Source organism: Zea mays, chromosome 1 (assembly GCF_902167145.1).
Source record: "Zea mays cultivar B73 chromosome 1, Zm-B73-REFERENCE-NAM-5.0, whole genome shotgun sequence".
Taxonomy (NCBI): Eukaryota; Viridiplantae; Streptophyta; class Magnoliopsida; order Poales; family Poaceae; genus Zea; species Zea mays.
The window spans coordinates 160,794,019-160,813,846 of record NC_050096.1 but is presented as its reverse complement, the minus strand read 5'-3'; positions in this window follow the sequence as shown (position 1 = coordinate 160,813,846).

The following is a 19,828-nucleotide window of genomic DNA, read 5'->3' as shown; positions in this document are numbered from 1 at the left end:
TCACTCCTTTTTATTACTTCGGGATATAAAAAACAAGGCAACACAATTAAATCAAGCTTCCGTCTATATTAAGGTGTGTTTGATTATAATGACAGAACCAGATAGGATAGACCGATCCATTAAATAATGTTGTTTGATTCAGTGCCTGAGGTTGAAACAGGACTATCCTAGTGTTGTCCCTAGTTGTCCCTCAAAATTAGAGGGACCAGAGAGAACGCCAATAAGACGTTCCTATCCTGCCTGTTGAAAGGGAATTAGGCTTACACCTAGTTCCTAAAGAATTTTGGTGGTTGAATTGCCCAACACAAATAATTGGACTAACTAGTTTGCCCTAGTGTATAGATTATACAGGTGTAAAAGGTTCACACTTAGCCAATAAAAAGATCAAGTATTGGATTCAACAAAGGAGTAAAGGGGCAACCGAAGGCATCTCTGGTCTGGGGGCACCGGACTGTCCGGTGTACACCGGACAGTGTCCGGTGCACCAGAGGACTCCAACTCAAACTTGCCACCTTCGGGAATTTCCAGAGGCACTCCACTATAATTCACCGGACTGTCCGGTGTACACCGGACAGTGTCCGGTGCTCCAAGGAAGAGCGGCCTCCGGAACTCGCCAGCCTCGGGAAAACGTAGCGGCTGCTCCGCTATAATTCACCGGACATGTCCGGTGTACACCGGATTGTCCGGTGCAACTCCGGAGCAACGACTACTTCGCGCCAACGGTCACCTGCAACAGCATTCATTGCGCGCCAGCACGCGCAGAAGTCAGGCGTGCCCATACTGGCGCACCGGACACTCAACAGTACCTGTCCGGTGCGCCACCGGACATCGAAGCGGGCCCAGAAGTCAGAACTCCAACGGTCGAATCCCAACGGCATTGGTGACGTGGCTGGCGCACCGGACTGTCCGGTGCGCCATACGACAGACAACCTCCACCAACGGTCATGTTTGGTGGTTGGGGCTATAAATACCCCAACCACCCCCACAATCATGGCATCCAAGTTTTCCACTTCTCAACCACTTACAAGAGCTAGGCATTCAATTCTAGACACACCAAAGAGATCAAATCCTCTCCGATTCCACACAAGGCTTTAGTGATTAGCGAGAGAGATTTGTCGTGCTCTTTTGAGCTCTTGTGCTTGGATTGCTTCTTTTCTTTCTCACTTGTTCTTGTGATCAAAACTCCATTGTAATCAAGGCAAGAGGCACCAATTGTGTGGTGGCCCTTGCGGGGAAGTTTTGTTCTCGGTTTCGATTTGAGAAGAGAAGCTCACTCGGTCCGAGGGACCGTTTGAGAGAGGGAAGGGTTGAAAGAGACCCGGCCTTTGTGGCCTCCTCAACGGGGAGTAGGTTTGAGAGAACCGAACCTCGGTAAAACAAATTCACGTGTCTCACTTCATTATTCGCTTGCGATTTGTTTTCACGCCCTCTCTCGGACTCGTTTATATTTCTAACACTAACCCGGCTTGTAGTTGTGTTTATATTTATAAATTTCAGTCTCGCCCTATTCACCCCCCTCTAGGCGACTATCACCTGTCCCTAGCTGTACCGCAACCGAACACATCCTTAATTTCTAGCAATGTATTTCCTTTTGAGCTGAAAAACATAGTTACCCTACTAATATGCAAAAAAACTAATATTAATGGGCCTGGTTACAAAAGCTAGATGGATGTCTGTAGGTGTGTCAGACATGTTTGTTCAAAAGAAAATGTAACTACACAAGTTCAGACCGAAAGAAAAATAATAATCTGGATATTAAAATATAATCGATATGTTTTTGAGTTACAGATAGCTTCTTGCAGCTCTGAGCGTTCCTGTTTCAAATCAGAGCACACCAAAGCTTCACATCAGTAGCAATCTACTTTTTGAGTTCCTGAACAGTTATGGCTGCTTCCCATTTGTATGTACAGTGGTCGCAACATTGTTGAGCTTCAGGAAGACGTTCACTTAATTAGCAGATAAACTGAAGCGTACCACTGGTTCTTGATGTACATAGCAGTTTTCAGATCTATTGCTGTTGTAAAGAAAGGTTCTATGGACAACAATATCCACTAACTGATTAGCAAATGAGCTTGCTTCTGTGTGTATTACTGGATTAGCTGAGGCACAGGATAGTTCAGGTAATAAGGAAGGTAGTGCTAGCTTGTTAGGAAACAGAGGAGATGGAGACGGGCAAGTCTAAACTAAGACTGGCCATATAGGATATGTTTGGTTGCCTGGCCCAGTGCACGGCCAGGCCCATTTGAAACAAGCACGCCATGTTTGGTTGCCTGGCCCAGCTTAAGGGCCTGGCTGAGATGAGCCATACGTGATTGTGTGGCCAGGCCCATTTCGAACGCAGATATTTTCCTTCACGATTGAGCCTGGCCGTCGCGACTCTAGGGTTAACTCGCAGCCACTCGCTTCTCTCGCGACTCGCAGCCGCCGCCGCGGCGGCTCTCGTTCTCGCTCTCTCCTCTCGGGTTCACTCGCTCTCGCCTCTCGGGTTCACTCGCAGTCGCCGTGCTCATGGGCTCGCCGTCGTCATCTCTCTCGACCCGTGGTGACGACACCACGCCCGCGGACGAGCTCGATCTGCTTCTCTGTCGATCTGCTTCGTTCTCCCCTCTCGGGTTCATCTGCTTCGCTGTCGGCGACGAGAGGTTAACCCCTTTCTTGGCTACTCATATACTTTCATCTGCTTTGTCTTCTCATTTGATTTCATTTGCTTCACAAGGATCGCTCTCCTACGACCTCGATCGGTTCTCAGCTGCGAGTGAACCCTAGCTATGTGGTCTCCCTCTTCTCAAGTTAGATCGCTCTACTACGACCTCGATCGGTTCTCAGCTGCGAGTGAACCCTAGCTGTGTTGTCTCCCTCTTCTCAGGTTAGTACCCCTCTAGATCTTCTCTTCTCGTTTGTCCTCTTAGGTCCCCCGATTACTGATCTGTTGTCTTGCTGTTGTAGATTACCGAACTGTTGTCTTGCTGTTGTTTCTAGATACCAAACTGTTGTCTTTCTGTTGTAGATTCCTCGTAAAATTCTAGATCTAATTAGTTTCATATTAGTATATAACTGGTCCCCCGATTACTGGTCTGTTGTCTTGTTGTTGTAGATTACTGAACTCTTGTCTTGCTGTTGTATCTAGATACCAAACTCTTGTCTTGTTGTTGTAGATTCCTCCTAAAATTCTAGATCTGATTAGTTTCATATTAGTATATAACTGATTGGTGGTGGACATCTGATTGGTCCATGTTTTGGATGAAAAACTTGCATCTTTCAATATTAGTATATAACTGTTTGGTCCATGTTTTGCCATATTTTGCATATGTTCTTAGTGATGTGCTTAACTGACCTGAACTTAACTGAACATTTCAATATTCTTGACTTAACTGACCTGAACTACCTGCATAGTTTCAATTTTCAGTTAAACCATCTTTCAATATTAGTATATATCTGTTTGGTCCATGTTTTCAATTTTCAGTGATGTTTGTCATGCTTGTCTTGTTTAATTTAATGGATTATGCAACTAGCATAATCTGTCTATTATATTAAGTAGCTAATTGTTCCTCTTTTCTTCTCCCCCTCTTACCTTCATCTATTCCTGTTTTCCTCTTCCCTTACAACAATCTTACCTTTGTTCCTCCTTTCTTCTCCCCCTCTGTAGCTTCTTGTCTTGTTTAATTTAATGGATTAATGCATTATATTATGCAGCTACCTCCATAACTATCTTCTTTTTATATTATGCAGGTAGTTAATGCATTATATTATGCTGCTACCTCCATAACTCTCTTCTTTTATACTGATCATTTTTCAGTGATGAAATTATTTGAAGTCTGAGCTTAGGACCAGATTTCAGTGATGTTTTTTTCAATCTGAGCAGACCACAATTTTTCAGTGATATTTTTTTTTCAATCTGAGCAGACCACAATTTTCCAGTGATGTTTTTTCAATCTGAGCAGACCATAATTTTTTAGTGATGTTTTTTGGTTCAATCTGAGCAAATCTCAATTTCTCAGTGATGTTTTTTAATCTGAGCAGAGTACAATTTTTCAGTGATGTTACCAAGCCAGTTTGGAGGAACATCATTAGATGTGGCAACCTTGGCTTGTTTTTCAGTCTGAGCAGAGTACAATTTTTTCTCATTCAACATTTTTTCCCTTTATTCAGATATGTTGGGTCCAAATCGTCATTTGCTGAAGTTGAGAACATCGGCATTGGTTGTTGCTATATCTTGTTGGTTGTTTGCATGCCTTAGGCGTAGAATCTTTCATCCTCGTGTCACATATGGTCCAATGTTTCAAAGGGACATTGAGAGGTAGGCAAATCTTAGATTTATCTATGAATCTGATGATATCCAATGTGTGGAGCTGCTTAGAATGTCTAAGGTCCCTTTCTTTGAGCTTTTTGGTTTGTTTCGGTCTTGACACTTGCTAAGGGATAGTATTCACAATTCTATAGAAGAACAAGTTGCAATGTTTCTACATGTTGTTGGTCATAATCAAAGGTTTAGGGTTCTCAAATTCACCTTCCGAAGATCTACTGAGACTATTAGTAGATATTTTCACGAGGTGTTAAGTGCAATTGGTGAGTTACGCACTGAGATGATCACCCCTCTTTCCACCTCTGTCCATCCCAAAATTCATGTTAGTAGAAGATGGTACCCGTACTTCAAGGTACTTTCCATTCCATTTAGGATTGCACATTAACCATTTAATTGAAATATGTTAGTATTGTCTTTGTTTTAATCATTTTAACTTAAACATTTAGGATTGCGTTGGTGCCATTGATGGCACACATGTATTGGCTAGGGTTCCTAGTTCAATGAGAGCAGCCTTCATGGGTAGAAAGCACACAACGACACAAAATGTTCTAGCAGCTATTGATTTTGATTTGAGATTTACCTATGTTCTTGCTGGCTGGGAAGGTTCAGCTCATGATGCCTTGATTCTATCGGATGCATTAGAAAGATCTGATGGCCTCATTGTGCCACCAGGTAATTCCATAACATGTTTGAATATGCTTTTAAATTACTTCACAATCAAACTAACTAGAATCCTTTGAACTAGGAAAATTCTATTTAGTTGACGCTGGTTATGCTGTTAGACCTAGATTTCTACCTCCATACCGTAGCATAAGATATCATCTAAGAGAATTTGGTGGAGGAAATCATCCACTCAATCCAAGAGAACTCTTCAATCTAAGGCATTCTTCCCTCCGAGTAACAATTGAGAGAGCTTTCGGTGCCTTGAAGAATAGATTCAAGATTCTATACAACAAGCCTTTTCATCCATATCCGACACAAGTTAAGCTTATGTTAGCATGCACCATCCTTCACAACTGGATTCTTAGATATGGGCTGGATTCACATTTTCCTTCGGAAAACACTTGGGCTCCAAACATTGCCAATGTGGAAGGTGCCATTGATGCAGTTCATGATAACCAAACTTGGACCCAACAAAGAGATGCTATATCAACTCAAATGTGGCAACATAGGGGGTCTAGCCGTGTGTAATTTCTTTGTGGTTTTATTCTAAGAAACATTGTACTCTACAGTGATGTTTTTTGTTATCAGCCTTACAATCTGAGAAACATTGTACTTTGCAGTGATGTTTTTTGTGGAACTTAATTATTTTTATATGCTGAGAGAAATTGTTATCTGCAGTGACGTTTTTTGTTTGTTGTCTTGAAACTTTATCATTTTTTATATGCTGAGAGAAATTATGATATGCAGTGACGTTTTTTGTTATCAGCCTTACAATCTGAGAAATTGTACTTTCTGCTTTGAAGCTTAATTATTTTTTATATGATGAGAAAACTGGTCCTATGCTATGATGCCATTTCATTACCTCTTCTTATGACTTCAATTTTATAAATGTCTTATTGAAAGGGAATTAGGCTTACACCTTTTTCCTAATTGATTTTAGTGGTTGAATTGCCCAACACAAATAATTGGACTAACTAGTTTGCTCTTGTCTATAAGTTCTACAGGTGCCAAAGGTTCACAATAAGCCAATAAAAAGACCAAGAAAGGGGTCAAACAAAGAGAGCAAAAGACAACCCAAAGGCACCCTGGTCTGGCGCTCCGGACTGTCCGGTGTGCCACCGAACAGTGTCCGGTGCACCATCGGACAGTGTCCGGTGCACCAGGGTACTCGACGCTGAACTCGCTACCTTCGGGAAATTCCAAGGGCGCTCCGCTATAATTCACCGGACTGTCCGGTGAGTCACCGGACAGTGTCCGGTGCACACAGGACTGTCCGGTGTGCCAGCGGAGCAACGGCTACTTCGCGCGCAACGGTCGTCTGCAACCGCATTCAATACACTACAGTGCGCGCCAGAGTCAGAGCACGCGTAGTTGGCGCACCAGACAGTCTACAGGACCTGTCCGGTGCACCACCGGACAGCCCAGAGGCCCCACAAGTCAGAGTTCCAACGGTCGAACCCCAACGGTCTGCTGACGTGGCTAGCGCACCGGACTGTCCGATGCGCCATGCGACTGCAGCCTTCCAACGACCATTTTTGGTGGTTGGGGCTATAAATACCCCAACCACCCCACATTCAATGGCATCCAAGTTTCTACACTTCTACACCTTACAAGAGCTATAACATTCATTACAAGACACACCAAAGAGATCAAATCCTCTCCCAACTCCACACAAAGCTTTAGTGATTAGAGAGAGAGATTTGTTGTGTTCATTTGAGCTCTTGCGCTTGGATTGCTTCTTTTCTTTCTCATTCTTCTTGTGATCAACCTCAATTATAACCAAGTCAAGAGACACCAATTGTGTGGTGGTACTTGCGGGAACTTCGTGTTCCGATTGATTGAGAAGAGAAGCTCACTCGGTCTAAGTGACCGTTTGAGAGAGGGAAATGGTTGAAAGAGACCCGGTCTTTGTGACCACCTCAACGGGGAGTAGGTTTGCAAGAACCGAACCTCGGTAAAACAAATCATCGTGTCTCGCTCTTTATTTGCTCATGATTTGTTTTGCGCCCTCTCTATCGGACTCGTTTCTATTTCTAACGCTAACCCGGCTTGTAGTTGTGCTTAAGTTTATAAATTTCAGATTCGCCCTATTCACCCCCCTCTAGGCGACTTTTAATTGGTATCAGAGCCCGGTGCTTCATTAGAGCCTAACCGCTCGAAGTGATGTCGGGAGATCACGCCAAGAAGGAGATGGTGACCGGCGAGAAGCCCGCTACAAGCCACGGGAAAGCTCCATCGGGAGAGTCCCACAACAAGGGGATGGAAAAGGAATCCCCTTCACACAAGTCACGTCGGAGCGGTGACAAGAAGAAGAAGATGAGGAAGGTGGTCTACTACGAGAACGACTCCTCGTCGCCATCCACCTCCGGCTCCGACACGCCGTCCATAACTTCTAAGCGCCATGAGCGCAAGAAGTTTAGTAAGATCCCCCTACGCTATCCTCGCATTTCTAAACATACGCCATTACTTTCTGTCCCATTGGGTAAACCACCAACATTTGATGGTGAAGATTATGCTACGTGGAGTGATATGATGCGATATCACCTAACCTCACTCCACAAAAGTATATGGGATGTTGTTGAGTTTGGTGTACAGGTACCATCCGTAGGGGATGAAGATTATGATGAGGACGAAGTAGCCCAAATCATGCACTTCAACTCCCAAGCCACCACTATATTCCTCACCTCTCTAAGTCGAGAGGAGTATAACAAGGTGCAAGGATTAAAGAGCGCCAAGGAGATTTGGGACGTGCTCAAGACCGCGCACGAAGGAGACGAGGTGACCAAAATCACCAAGCGGGAGACGATCGAGGGGGAGCTCGGTCGCTTCCGGCTTTGCCAAGGTGAAGAGCCACAAGAAATGTACAACCGGCTCAAGACCTTGGTGAACCAAGTGCGCAACCTCGGGAGTAAGAAATGGGATGACCATGAGATGGTTAAGGTTATTCTTAGATCACTTGTTTTCCTTAACCCTACACAAGTTCAAATAATTCGTGGTAATCCTAGATATACACTAATGTCTCTCGAGGAAGTAATAAGTAATTTTGTGAGCTTTGAGTTGATGATCAAAGGCTCAAAGAAGATCATCGAGCTAGATGGCCCCTCCACGCCCGAAGCACAACAAGTTGCATTCAAGGCAACGGAGGAGAAGAAAGAGGAGTCTACATCAAGTAGACAACCCATCGACGCCTCCAAGCTCGACAATGAGAAGATGGTGCTCATCATCAAGAGCTTCCACCAAATCCTCAAGCAAAGGAGGGGGCAGGATTACAAGCCCCGCTCCAAGAAAGTTTGCTACAAGTGTGGTAAGCCCGGTCATTTCATTTCTAAATGTCCATTATCTAGTGATAGTGACAGGGGCGACGACAAGAAGGGCAAGAGGAGAGAAAAGAAGAGGTACCACAAGAAGAGGGGCGGCGATGCCCATGTGTGTCGCGAGTGGGACTCCGAAGAGAGCTCCTCTGACTCCTCCTCCGACGAGGACGCCGCCAACATCGCCGTCACCAAGGGCCTCCTCTTCCCCAACGTCGGCCACAAATGCCTCATGGTAAAGGACGGCAAAAAGAAGAAGGTGAAATCAAAATCCTCCACTAAATATGCATCCTCTAGTGATGAAGATAATGCTAGTGATGAGGAGGATAATTTGCGTACCCTTTTTGCCAACCTAAACATGCAACAAAAAGAAAAATTGAATGAATTAATTAGCGCTATTCATGAGAAGGATGATCTCTTGGACACCCAAGAGGACTTCCTAATTGAGGAGAATAAAAAGCATGTTAAGGTTAAGAATGCTTATGCTCTAGAAGTAGAAAAATGTGAAAAACTACCTAGTGAGCTAAGCACATGCCATGATGTTATTGTCAACCTTAGAAATGAAAATGCTAGTTTAATTGCTAAGGTTGACTCAAATGCTTTTGATGTTTCAATTCCCGATCTTAGAAATGATAATGTTAGTTTAATTGCTAAGATTGAAGAATTGAATATCTCTCTTGCTAGCCTTAGAAATGATAATGAAAAATTAATTGCTAAGGCTAAAGAATTAGATGTTTGCAATGTTACAATTTCCGATCTTAGAGATAACAATGATATTTTACGTGCTAAGATTGTTGAACTTAATGCTTGCAAACCCTCTACATCCACCATTGAGCATGTCACTATTTGCACTAGATGTAGAGATGTTAACTTTGATGCTATTCATGATCATATGGCTTTAATTAAACAACAAAATGATCACATAGCTCAACTTAATGCTAAGATTAATGAGCATGACTTAGAAAATGAAAAATTTAAATTTGCTAGAAGCATGCTCTATAGTGGGAGACGCCCTGGCATCAAGGATGGCATTGGCTTCCAAAAGGGAGACAATGTCAAACTTAATGCCCCTCCTAAAAGATTATCTAACTTTGTTAAGGGCAAGGCTCCCATGCCTCAGGATAACGAGGGTTACATTTTGTACCCTGCCGGTTATACCGAGAGCAAAATTAGGAGAATTCATTCTAGGAAGTCTCACACTGGCCCTAATCATGCTTTTATGTATAAGGGTGAGACATCTAGTTCTAGGCAATCAACCCGTGCAAAATTGCCTAAAAAGAAAACTCCTACTGCATCAAATGATCATAATATTTCATTTAAAACTTTTGATGCATCTTATGTGCTAACCAACAAATCAGGCAAGGTAGTTGCCAAGTATGTTGGGGACAAACACAAGGGCACCAAGACTTGTGTTTGGGTACCCAAAGTTCTTGTATCTAATGCCAAAGGACCCAAAACCGTTTGGGTACCTAAAGTCAAGAACTAAACTTGTTTTGTAGGTTTATGAATCCGGAGGCTCAAGTTGGATCATTGATAGCGGGTGCACAAACCATATGACAGGGGAAAAGAAGATGTTCTCCTCCTATGAGAAAAACCAGGATCCCCAACGAGCTATCACATTCGGGGATGGAAATCAAGGTTTGGTCAAAGGATTGGGTAAAATTGCTATATCTCCTGACCACTCCATTTCAAATGTTTTTCTTATAGATTCTTTAGATTACAACTTGCTTTCAGTTTCGCAATTATGTAAAATGGGTTACAACTGTCTTTTTACGGATACAAGTGTCACTGTCTTTAGAAGAAGTGATGATTCAATAGCATTTAAGGGGGTGTTAGAGGGTCACCTATACTTAGTAGATTTTGATAGAGCTGAACTCGACACTTGCTTAATTGCTAAGACTAACATGGGCTGGCTCTGGCATCGCCGACTAGCACATGTTGGAATGAAGAATCTTCACAAACTTCTAAAGGGAGAACACATTTTGGGACTAACAGATGTTCATTTTGAGAAAGACAGGATTTGTAGCGCATGTCAAGCAGGGAAGCAAGTTGGTGTTCATCATCCACACAAGAACATCATGACGACTGACAGGCCACTCGAGCTCCTACACATGGATCTATTTGACCCGATTGCTTACATAAGCATCGGCGGGAGTAAGTACTGTCTAGTTATTGTGGATGACTATTCTCGCTTCACTTGAGTGTTCTTTTTGCAGGAAAAGTCTCATACCCAAGAGACCTTAAAGGGATTCTTGAGACGAGCTCAAAACGAGTTCGGCTTAAGGATCAAGATAATAAGAAGCGACAACGGGACGGAGTTCAAGAACTCTCAAATTGAAGGCTTTCTTGAGGAGGAGGGCATCAAGCATGAGTTCTCTTCTCTCTACACTCCACAACAAAATGGTGTAGTGGAGAGGAAGAATCAAACTCTGTTGGACATGGCAAGAACCATGCTTGATGAGTACAAGACTTCGGATCGGTTTTGGGCTGAGACAGTCAACACCGCCTGCTACGCCATCAACCGGTTATATCTACACCGAATCCTCAAGAAGACATCTTACGAACTCCTCACTGGTAAAAAGCCAAATGTTTCATATTTTAGAGTCTTTGGTAGCAAATGCTTTATTCTTGTTAAAAGAGGTAGAAAATCCAAATTTGCTCCTAAGGCTGTAGAAGGCTTTTTACTAGGTTATGATTCGAACACAAGGGCATATAGAGTCTTTAACAAGTCCTCCGGACTAGTTGAAGTTTCTTGTGACATTGTGTTTGATGAAACTAACGGCTCTCAAGTAGAGCAAGTTGATCTTGATGAGATAGGTGACGAAGAAGCTCCGTGTGTCGAGCTAAGGAACATGTCCATTGGGGATGTGTGTCCTAAGGAATCCGAAGAGCCACCACAAGCACAAGATCAACCATCTTCCTCCATGCAAGCATCTCCACCAACTCAAGATGAGGATGAGGCTCAAAATAATGAAGGAGAAGATCAAGGAGTTGAGCCACCTCAAGAGGAGAGCAATGATCAAGGGGGAGATGCACATGATCAAGATGAGGAAGATGAACAAGCTCCAAGACCGCCACACCCAAGAGTCCACCAAGCAATCCAACGAGATCACCCCGTCGACACCATCCTCGGCGACATTCATAAGGGGGTAACCACTAGATCTCGTGTTGCACATTTTTGTGAGCATTACTCTTTTGTTTCCTCTATTGAGCCACACAGGGTACAGGAAGCACTTCAAGATTCAGATTGGGTGGTGGCGATGCAAGAGGAGCTCAACAATTTCACTAGGAACGAGGTATGGCATTTAGTTCCACGTCCTAACCAAAATGTTGTAGGAACCAAGTGGGTCTTCCGCAACAAGCAAGACGAGCATGGTGTGGTGACAAGGAACAAAGCTCGACTTGTGGCCAAGGGATATTCACAAGTCGAAGGTTTGGATTTCGGTGAAACCTATGCACCCGTAGCTAGGCTAGAATCAATTCACATTTTACTTGCCTATGCTACTTACCATGGCTTCAAGCTTTATAAAATGGACGTGAAAAGTGCCTTCCTCAATGGACCAATCAAAGAAGAGGTCTATGTTGAGCAACCTCCCGGCTTTGAAGATAGTGAGTATCCTAATCACGTATATAAACTCTCTAAGGCGCTTTATGGGCTCAAGCAAGCCCCAAGAGCATGGTATGAATGCCTAAGAGATTTTCTTATCACTAATGGCTTCAAAGTCAGAAAGGTCGATCCTACTCTATTCACTAAAACTCTTGATAATGATTTGTTTGTATGCCAAATTTATGTTGATGATATTATATTTGGGTCTACTAACGAATCTACATGTGAGGAATTTAGTAGGATCATGACACAGAAATTCGAGATGTCAATGATGGGGGAGTTGAAGTACTTCTTGGGATTTCAAGTGAGGCAACTCCAAGAGGGCACCTTCATTAGCCAAACGAAGTATATTCAAGACATTCTAAACAAGTTTGGGATGAAGGATGCCAAACCCATCAAGACACCCATGGGAACCAATGGGCATCTCGACCTCGACACGGGAGGTAAATCCATCGATCAAAAGGTATACCGGTCAATGATAGGTTCTTTACTCTATTTATGTGCTTCACGACCGGATATTATGCTTTCCGTATGCATGTGTGCAAGATTCCAAGCCGACCCTAAGGAAGCTCACCTTACGGCCGTAAAACGAATCTTGAGATATTTAGTTTATACTCCTAAGTTTGGGCTTTGGTACCTTCGGGGATCCACATTTGATTTAATTGGTTATTTGGATGCCGATTGGGCGGGGTGCAAAATTAATAGAAAGAGCACATCGGGGACTTGCAAGTTCTTGGGAAGATCCTTGGTGTCTTGGGCTTCAAAGAAGCAAAATTCCGTAGCTCTTTCTACCGCCGAAGCCGAGTATATTGCCGCAGGCTATTGTTGCGCGCAATTACTTTGGATGAGGCAAACCCTTAGGGACTATGGTTACAAATTAACCAAAGTTCCTCTTCTATGTGATAATGAGAGTGCAATCCGCATGGCGGATAATCCCGTTGAGCATAGCCGCACTAAACACATAGCCATTCGGTATCATTTTCTAAGGGATCACCAACAAAAGGGAGATATCGAGATTGCATACATTAACACTAAAGAACAATAAGCCGATATCTTTACCAAGCCACTAGATGAACAAACTTTTAACAAACTTAGGCATGAGCTAAATATTCTTGATTCTAGGAATTTCTTTTGATGTTTTGCACACATAGTTGATCAATATACCTTTGATCATGTCTCTTTTATGTACTATGACTAATGTGTTTTCAAGAATATTTCAAACCAAGTCATAGGTGTATTAAAAGGGAATTGGAGTCTTCGGCGAAGACAAAGGCTTCCACTCAACTCCATCCTTCGCCGTCGCTCCGAGCAACTCTCCAACTTTGGTATAATCTTCACTCATATGCTATTTACCAAAGGGGGAGAAAGTAGTTTAAAAAGCTTATATTTTACTCAAGTATCCGTTTTTGGCGATTCATGCCAAAGGGGGAGAAAGTATTAGCCCAAAGCAAAAGGACCGCACCACCACCAATTTTCAAATTGAAGTTAAGAAAAGGTTTTAAAATGATAAATTTTTCGATTGATATCTTATTATATTCAAAAGGGGGAGAAAGTAGTATTTTCAAAATTGATATCTTAAAACCCTCTTGAACACTAAGAGGAGGATTTTATTGAGGGGGAGTTTTGTTTAGTCAAAGGAAAAGCATTTGAAACAGGGGGAGAAAATTTCAAATCTTCAAAATGCTCCTCAAAATCCTATTCATTTACCTTTGACTATTTGCAAAAGTACTTTGAAAAGAATTTACAAAAGAATTTGCAAAAACAAAACATGTGGTGCAAGCGTGGTCCAAAATGATAAAGAAACATTCCATGCATATCTTGTAAGAATTTATATTGGCTAAATTCTAAGTAACCTTTGCACTTACATTATGCAAACTAGTTCAATTATGCACTTCTATATTTGCTTTGGTTTGTGTTGGCATCAATCACCAAAAAGGGGGAGATTGAAAGGGAATTAGGCTTACACCTTTTTCCTAATTGATTTTGGTGGTTGAATTGCCCAACTCAAATAATTGGACTAACTAGTTTGCTCTAGTCTATAAGTTCTACAGGTGCCAAAGGTTCACAATAAGCCATAAAAAGACCAAGAAAGGGGTCAAACAAAGAGAGCAAAAGACAACCCAAAGGTACCCTGGTCTGGCGCACCGGACTGTCCGGTGTGCCACCGGACAGTGTCCGGTGCACTAGGGTACTCGACGCTGAACTCGCTACCTTCGGGAAATTCCAAGGGCGCTCCGCTATAATTCACCGGACAGTGTCCGGTGCACACATGACTGTCCGGTGTGCCAGTGGAGCAACGGCTACTTTGCGCGCAACGGTCGTCTGCAACCGCATTCAATACGCTACAGTGCGCGCCAGAGTCAGAGCACGCGCAGTTGGCGCATCGGACAGTCTACAGGACCTGTCCGGTGCACCACCGGACAGCCCAGAGGCCCCACAAGTCAGAGCTCCAACGGCCGAACCCCAACGGTCTGCTGACGTGGCTGGCGCACCGGACAGTGTCCGGTGGCGCACCAGACTGTCCGGTGCGCCATGCGACTGCAGCCTTCCAACGGCCATTTTTGGTGGTTGGGGCTATAAATACCCCAACCACCCCACATTCAATGGCATCAAAGTTTCTACACTTCTACACCTTACAAGAGCTATAGCATTCATTACAAGACACACCAAAGAGATCAAATCCTCTCCCAACTCCACACAAAGCTTTAGTGATTAGAGAGAGAGATTTGTTGTGTTCATTTGAGCTCTTGCGCTTGGATTGCTTCTTTTCTTTCTCATTCTTCTTGTGATCAACCTCAGTTGTAACCAAGGCAAGAGACACCAATTGTGTGGTGGTCCTTGCGGGAACTTCGTGTTCCGATTGATTGAGAAGAGAAGCTCACTCGGTCTAAGTGACCGTTTGAGAGAGGGCAAGGGTTGAAAGAGACCCGGTCTTTGTGACCACCTCAACGGGGAGTAGGTTTGCAAGAACCGAACCTCGGTAAAACAAATCATCGTGTCTCGCTCTTTATTTGCTCACGATTTGTTTTGCGCCCTCTCTATCGGACTCATTTCTATTTCTAACGCTAACCCGGCTTGTAGTTGTGCTTAAGTTTATAAATTTCAGATTCGCCCTATTCACCCCCCTCTAGGCGACTTTTACTTATCAATTGTATATAGACTATGGAAGTTGAGCAAGTTGCTGCCGGTAGTACCTCAAGGACTGCCATGCGCTGGACCCCTGTGATGTCAGCCTATATCCTGAGGAAGTTTGCAGACTTGGTTGGGCAAGGAGTAAAAACGGGTAAAGGGTTCAAGGAGGTCCATGTCAACTCTGTTGCCAAGGCACTGACTGAATTCAGTGGCCAAGAAGTCACATGCACCCAGGTCTACAATCATTTGAGGAAGTGGCGTCAAAAATGGATCAGGGTTTGTAGGCTCAAGGACCTAAGTGGTGCTCATTTGGATGAGAATACATTCACAATCATCCTTGATGATGAACACCTGCTGGGCCATACAAAAGACAACCTAAAGGATGCTGAATTCCTCAATGTGCTAATTGAAAACTATGTGCAGATGCAAATTATATTTGGAGTTGGGCAGGCTACTGGCAAGTATGCCATGGCCTCAAATGAGCCCCTTGGCACCATCTCGGATATCACTGAAGGTGCTGGTGCATCTGAAGAACCATGTCTTGTTAGTACTACTGCCTCTGGTTCTGCCGGTGCCAGCCCTTCTCATAGTGGTGCTGGTGCTGGTAGTTCCTATGGATCATATGGAAAGAAAAGGAGACTCAGTGATGAAGAGCTGGGATTATGATAGGGCTTATTGGAGCTGTGAACAAATTGGCTGAAGCTGTCCAAGCACCTGTTGTAGTCCAGACCACAGATGTCCACCCTGATCTGTATCAAATTTGCATGAGTATTCCAGGTTTCACTGATGAGGACTTGATGACTTGCCTTACCTACCTATTGGACAACAAAAGGCAAGGTGATGGCTTTGTGAAGATGGAGCCTAAACACCGTGTGCTTTGGCCAAGGCAGCACCTTGCAAAGATTTGAGCAGACCAGTCTTATGTCTATGATGCCTAATACCTTGCTCTATGCGTAGTACTTTGATATGCGCCTAATACTTTGCTCTATGCCTATGGCACTGAATCTGGAACTGTGGTTGATAATTAATAATTCTGAGACTTTTCTACCGGCATGTGATGATTTTATATTGAACTTGTCGGCGTTTCGACCCGGGGGGTCCCTGGACCGACGAGTGAATTGTCGCCGCGTGCCCCAACCCAGATGGGTCGGCGCGAGGCGGAGCACAAAGGGGGGGGGGAGAAAACAGGCAAAGGGGGAAACTCGCGGCCTTCGTGTTGCCCTACGTCCAGGTCGGGTGCGCTTGCAGTAGGGGGTTACAAGCGTTCGCGTGGGAGAGAGAGCCTTATGCGCATGCCCGTTCTCCCACGCGGCCAACCTTCCCGTACGAGAGCCCTGGACCTTCCTTTTATAGGCGTAAGGACAGGGTCCAGGTGTACAATGGGGGAGTAGCAGTGTGCTAATGTGTCTAGCAGAGAGGAGCTAGAGCCCTAAGTACATGCCGTCGTGGCAGTCGGAGAGGTTTTGGCACCCTGTTCATGTGATGTTGTGGCCGTCGGAGGAGAGCTGGAGCCCTGCGGAAGGACAGCTGTCGGGGCTGTCGAATCCTTGCTGGCGTCTCCTTGCTTCCGTAAGGGGCTGAGAGCCGCCATCGTCATGGAGCACGCGGGGCGCCATCATTATTTGTTTACCGGGGCGAGCCAGATGGGACACCGGTCTTGTTCCCCGTAGCCTGAGCTAGCTAGGGGTAGGGTAATGATGGCCCCCCTGTGACGTGGTCGGTCCGAGCCCTAGGTCGAGCGAGGCGGAGGCTCCTCCGAGGTCGAGGTCGAGTCTGTCTTCCGAGGTCGAGGTCGAGTCCGAGCCCCGGGTCGGGCGAGGCGGAGACCGTCTTCCGAGGCCGAGGCTGTGTCCGAGCCCTGGGGTCGGGCAAGGTGGAGACCGTCTTCCGAAGCCGAGGCTGTGTCCGAGCCCTAGGGTCGGGCGAGGCGGAGTTCGTCGTCCAGCGTCGAGGTTGAGCCCGAGCCCTGGGGTCGGGCGAGGCGAAGTCCATCTTCCAGCGTCGAGATTGAGCCCGAGCCCTGGGGTCGGGCGAGGCAGAGCTTCCTATGGCGCCCGAGGCTGGACTTAGCTGCTGTCAGCCTCACTCTGTCGAGTGGCACAGCAGTCGGAGCGACGCAGGCGACGCTGTCTTCTTGTCAGGTCGGTCAGTGGAGCAGTGAAGTGACTGCGGTAACCTCGGCTCTGTCGACTGAAGAGCGCGCGTCAGGATAAGGTGTCAGGCGATCCTTGCATTAAATGCTCCTGCGATACGGTCGGTCGGCGTGGCGATCTGGCCAAGGTTGCTTCTCTGCGAAGACTGGGCCTCGGGCGAGCCGAAGGTGTGTCCGTTGCTTGAGGGGGCCCTCGAGCGAGACGTGAATCCTCCGGGGTCGGCTGCCTTTGCCCGAGGCTGGGCTCGGGCGAGGCGAGATCGTGTCCCTTGAGTGGACTAAGCCTTGACCTTAATTGCGCCCATCAGGCCTTTGCAGCTTTGTGCTGATGGGGGTTACCAGCTGAGATTAGGAGTCTTGGGGGTACCCCTAATTATGGTCCCCGATAGTAGCCCCCGAGCCTCGAAGGGAGTGTTGATACTCTCTTGGAGGCTTTTGTCGCACTTTTTTGCAAGGGGACCGGCCTTTCTCGGTTGCGTTTCGTTCCGGTGGGTACGCGCGAGCGCACCCGCCGGGTGTAGCCCCCGAGGCCTCGGAGGAGTGGTTTGACTCCTTCGAGGTCTTAGCGCGTTTCGTGATGCTTCGGCCGGTCTGGTTGTTCCCTCATGCGAACTGGCCGTAGCCCGGGTGCATAGTCGAGTCCCAAGTTCTCGGGCTGGTATGTTGACGCTGTCAACGATTTGGTCGGAGCCGGGTTTGCGAGAGCAGCCCCGAGCCTCCGCACAGAGCAAGAGGACGGTCAAGGATAGACTCGACTTTTTTCATACGCCCCTGCGTCGCCTTTCCGCAAGGAGGAGGGGGAAAGCGCCATGTTGCCCTTGGAGGGCGTCGAACATGGTGTCTCCAGTGAGTTGCTAATGGGTAATCCGAGTGGACGCCCGTGCCCCATTCGTTAGGGGTCGGCTAGTGGCCCAGAGGCGCGCTCCAAAAGTACCTGCGGATGATTTGCCGGACCCGAACCCTTTTGACGGGGTCCGAGGGCTCGATGCCTCCCTCTGGTGGGATTCCGTTACAAAATCGTTCCCGTCGGTCTCGGAAATGTCCTAGGGTACCTCGGGAGCGTAGCCCGAGCCTTGGTTATGTATCGAACGTACCCAGGGTCATCCCTCGCTCTGCGTGCTCTGAGGCGGCTGTCAGAATCATTCGGGGGCCAGCCTACGAACCCCTGATCAGTAGTGGGCGCGGAGCCTGAGTGTCCTGAGGCGGCCGTTGAACCCTTCCGAGAGGCCAGCCTTCGAACCTCTGACCATTAGTGGGCGCGGAGCCCGAGTGCTTTGAGGTGGCTGTTGAACCCTTCCGAGGGGCCACCCTTCGAACCTCTGATCAGTAGGGGGGCTCGGGGCCCGCTTCCTTCATGGAGAAGGATCCCTTTGGAGTATCCCCTTTCCCGGTCCCTGTGGCAAGAGAGAGAAAGAGGGAATGGAAAAGGATATGAAATCGAACGACGTGGCACACCTTTTTTGACGCGGTCATTATGGCGGAGGTGAAGCGTCGCCTGCTTCGCCTGCCAAAGGTGCCGCTTGTCCTGCTGCAGAGTTAATGCGATGGGACGAGTGGTTCGCGGGGCAGCTGTTGTGCGTGCGCGAGCCGTTCGAGGAACGGGCGTCTCGCTTTGAGTTTTGAATCTCGCGGCGGGTTCGGGCGAAGTGTTGAACGGGTCTCGCCTGGGCCTTTATATATTCGGGAGAGGGACCGGTGGCGGTTCTTTACTCTTCTGCTCGCCTCCCACTTAGGTTTTCGCAACCCGAGGGAATAGCCAGAGAAAGGAAACCGCGCACCTCGTTCTCTCCGCCCCCACCTCTTCTGTTTGGTGATGGCCGACCGGGTGACCGTTGTTTCGCCGCGCGACCCGTGGCCTTTCTCCACTGTCACGGCGGGTGATCTGGAGGCCCTTGTTGCTGAAGGTTTGCTTCGCCCTCTCTCCGGTGACTCGCAGCCGGAGTGGATGGCCCCTCCGAGCGGAGCTGCCCCGTCCCCGCCGCCGGGGTATGTGCTAAGCTTCATCTCCTTTCATGAGCGGGGGTTCGGAGTGCCGGCGAGCCGTTTTATGTGGGCGATTCTGCACGTCTACGGGGTGGAGCTGCACAATCTCAGTCCCAACTCCATCTCGCAAGCGGCCATCTTCGCGGCGGTTTGTGAAGGATATTTGGGGATTGCCCCCCACTGGGACCTGTGGACCCATCTCTTCAGCCGCGGAGCTTTTTGCCTCGTCGACGGGGGAAAGAAGAGTTCGCATGGCGGTGCGGGCCGGTGGCTGCATCATCCAGTTGAGGCAGGTGCGGTCGCTGCAGTACATCCCTGCCATCCTCGCGTCTTTGAACAAAGGGTGGCAGCGCCGGTGGTTTTATCTCCGAAATGACGACGGGAGGCTCCCGTCGTTTTCTCAATGAGTGGTGATCGCCGCCAGAGAGAACTGGCGCTACGGGGCCCTGCGCGATAAACAGAAGAATCTCCAGCCCCTTTTGAAGGCCTTGGAGGAGCTGCGAGAAAGAGGGCTCACCGCCGCGGGGGTGGTTGCTGCCATTCATCGCCGGAGGGTGCTCCCCTTGACGGAGCGGCGGTTGCCGCTTTGGGAGATGACGCCGGGGGTCGACTTGGAGGGTTTGCAGATGTCCTTGGATCCCCTTCCCGTCGACGACCTCCACAGGCGGGTAGCCGGC